The sequence below is a fragment of the Perkinsus marinus genome (genome assembly GCF_000006405.1).
Source record: "Perkinsus marinus ATCC 50983 genomic scaffold scf_1104296970858, whole genome shotgun sequence".
Lineage (NCBI taxonomy): Eukaryota > Perkinsozoa > Perkinsida > Perkinsidae > Perkinsus > Perkinsus marinus.
The window spans coordinates 385475-389361 of NW_003202288.1; the positions used below are offsets into that span (position 1 = coordinate 385475).

The 3887-nt window shown below is 49.0% G+C and overlaps 1 protein-coding gene across 1 annotated transcript in view; it reads right to left on the reverse strand.

The window, feature by feature from the left end:
* Pmar_PMAR024587 (origin recognition complex 1 protein, putative) overlaps nucleotides 1–3887 on the reverse strand; it is a gene marked incomplete at both ends in the record, with an annotated part of 7338 nt that overhangs the window by 1204 nt on the left and 2247 nt on the right. The window lies entirely within an intron of this gene.

Below are 3887 nucleotides of genomic sequence, written 5' to 3' on the forward strand. Positions count from 1 at the left end.
CAGATAACAACGATTGTTTCCGTACGCAGATAAGTGCATCAACCACGCTAATTGTCTCAACGGTCATGGCACTTGTAATGTGCGATGATGGAATCTGTTATGGACGCGGCGATGGAAGCCTTCGTGATCGAGACTCGTGGAGCAAGCCCGCTGCAAATCTACAGGCGGAGCATGGCTCGCACTCTCTGCAGCTCGAGAGAGAAGTTGCGGATGTTGTCTTGATAACTGGCAACGCTATTATAGATCAGACTATTGGAGTCATTCCAAGCTTGGGAGAACTACGATGCAGCACGGCTGGATCAACTGCCACATGCTGTGGCATGATGCCGCTGGCATCAAAACAATCTCTACAACGCTACTCTTACACTGATAACGATGTGTTTCATCAACGATGTGTTGTGTTTCCATTTGTTCCCGAGACTCTCAGTTTGAGTGACCGTCGGCTTTCGGAGAGTATGGAGGAGACCCAGGATGCGGCTATAGCGACTTGGGTCTCTAGAAACGGCACATCAAGACAGTTCGCCCCGGCAACGTCTACCCTATCGATTGTACTTCAACCACTAAACAATGGCTCTGACTTTTGTAGGTGTTCTTCATCTTCCCATAAACGAGACGGTCCGGATTGTGACTGAACGACAGTGTGCTCCATTGCCCACTTAAACCACGTTCGACATTTGCATGTATACGGTACTGTGACGATCAGGGTCAACTTGACCCGGCCAAGTAGTTGCCTAGCGTAGCTTCGTGAGCAACCATCGAGCTTTGCCAGTGGATCCTCAAGGTCCGATCCTGGCCACACTCCCATATCATCCACACCGGGTACAGGGTGGTGACTTAGAGCACTCCGTGACAAATACAACCCAACACAACCTAGAACATAATCTTTTGTGCGAACATTCGGAAGAAGGCCCCTTCTGGAGGCGAAAATAGTCAATAGTATCCCCGAAACATTCCAATCACGGAGCTAACTGTTTTTGGTGGTTTGGCATGGTGAGATAAAAGGTAGCAGCCGTTATCCGCACGCCGATCGCCGCGATCGGATCGCGAAGAGGAATCTTCTTCACATTAAGATCTTAGGGATACTTGTCGTCTTAGAAGATAGTAGTAGATAAGAAGGATTCGGCTGCAATGGTGTGTAGGGTTGCTAGGTCATGTCGTAGCGGGCAAAGTAGATCCAGGCTGGTTCACCTAAGAACGAAAGTTTGAGGATCCCTGCCGATTCCAGAAACAACACCGGCATTCAAAATATGTTCAAAACAACGTGATGTCATCAGCTCCGGAATATTCCCGGGAGCATTGAATGCTCAGCATTCGAGTCTCGAATTTCGAGTAGTCCAGGAACGTCTCTGATAGAGACGCACACGGGGCACATGAATAGAGCCTCTCTATTTATTTGCCAGAAATAATCACCTATGAAGCTGTCGAAGGCGTGCACTCCTAACTGAGTGTTTAACCCGAATTTAGCTCAGAAAGAACGCAGTCACTGAACGTCCCTGAAGTTCAAGCCCAGTAATCTTCCTGAAATCTTCCGGGAACTTGCTGATTAAACGAAGAGAAACATCCTGGGAGCCGTTCAGCCGAATCTTTTCAACAGCCTGTTCATATATTGCGTCACCACCCCATAGCTCGCTAGCGCTGAATGAGCTTACGCAAGACTTGAACGAATTTGGAGCTCCTATAGAGGCCGATCGCCTCCTTATTGAGTGATGTCGTCCACAGATACATAGCGACCACGTTCGGCTTAGTTCTACCGATCTGAGGAGATACGGAAGAATCGAACTGAATCAATTTGAGAAAGGTTCCTGGGCAAGGGGCTTCCGAACCTTGCCTCGGAATATACGACGCCAAAGTTCCCATGGTGCTTCAGTGGTATTCAGAAAACCCGAGTGAATAAGAGGTTTCTATAACTTATATCTACTCAACTTGAGTGACTCAAGTTGATAAATAATGTCATGGATGACATACTCCTTTGAAAGTCTTCGATATGAGCTCTTTCGCAATTCCTTTTCCACGCCAACCCTTGGCAACTGCAACCTGAAGACCTTGACGTCAACTACTCGCCGCTGTCGAGAGAATTTCCAAGTTGCCTACATATTCTATATAACCGATTTTCCCGTTAGGTTTCTCCTTGCTCGGCTCCGGCCTGCGAGAGAGCGTCAAAGGAATGACAGAGAACATGAGAAGTTCTAACACAACGAGTTCCACTCACATCGCGGCTTTGATGGCGTCCTTGACCTTTTTCTGTATGTACTTCGCGGGGATTTGCATCTCCACTACGCCGACTACAGTCTGAAAGGCAGATTATACTTGAATGACTGATGCTATTTGCATCATGTTATAGACTTGACAATCTCGAGTGGTTCCCGAGTCCAAAACTCTGGCCAAGGTCACTAAGCCTCCACCTTTTGGGGCCCATTGACAATGGACCATTATGGAATGGGCTCCAAACGGTTGGGGTTTAGGGCGTCTTTGAAAAAGGTCGTGAGGTTTTTGTAAAGCTTCAGGTCACACCTGAAGCCTTCCAATCCTTGAGCACTCTCAAAAGGAAGCTCATTGTGAGAAAGACTTCTAAGCAACATCCGCAACATGGTTCAGCTGGTGAAAGTACTCTTCCATTCGAATACGCAAGCACAAGACACAGGCGACGGAATCCCAGTCACTGAGAGACGTATCATCGGATGATAGTCATCCGCGGCGAACGCAAAGAATACGGCGCGGAGGGTGGTTCAAACGGTCAAACGTCTCAAAGTTGATAGTTGAATCCAAGTCTATCCTTCTCGCCAACCAAGGCAGTTGAGAATCAGAATTTGAGACCAGCCCTACCGGAGTTCCACTTGCAACCGCGACCCAGCATGAGGTTTTACGGCAGCTTACGGGCAGCACCTTCTTTACAAGTTTCAAGTCATCACCAGGTTGGTAAGCGCGATATTCCACGTCATTGGGCGAGCGCAGCACCGGTTGCTCCAGTGGCAAATAGGGCACGACTGGCTGCGGATCAGCTCTCGCTGCTGCGAAGAGGAGGAGGAGAGACAACGAATAAGCGGCCATATTGCTATGCATCGAGCAGTGTGATAATACCTGATGCCGATGTCATATGTATCAATAAGTTCGATCGAAAAGAATAATGGACAATTCGTGAGGCTTCCAAAGCATTAGCTATGAGCAACGGGGCACGCACACACATAGCCTGATGGATTGTATTCGGGCGGCGATGACCAAAGCAGTCGCACCGTGCGACTCGCACGCACGCGAGAACAACCTCAGCACAGAGACGTTCTCAAGAGCAGAACGCTGCAATCCTAAGTTAGCATGCTCTCTTGTGAGAGCGGCAGGCCAGATGGAACCCACACGGTGCGGGTTTCAAGCATCACATTTTTCCGTGACCATACTTTTCGGATCACTCCTACACTTTTCCGTGAGTCCCGCTCGGTCGTGACGTGACCCGCCATAGGCGTCACGAAAAGGACGTCACCCCGGAAGTCCGCGTTCATCTTTCGTTTCCACCTTCCGAGCCTGCTGCGTTCAAGTATGAACACAGCACTTCTCAGAGCTGATATCACCGATTGTGTATGAGCCTTAAAGAACTATACAGGCGAAGGCTCACCACGGAAGAAATTCCTAAACGCGAACTATAGTACTGTTGATGTCCGGCGCCTCCTGTCGTTCCCTTGTGTCAACACGACCCGACATTAGCTGGAGAGATGCGACCCAAACGTACACTGAGAACTTGAGCCAAGACGGCTACGGACTTAGGAGCTAGTAACGCTCAATGCTCAAGATCAATAGTACGGAATGTATCCTATGCTCACACTTGTACGCAAGCACAAGGAGAAAGTCTGTACGCATGTACAAGAAGGTGACGCTCTCTGCCGCACGGACTGGTCGAG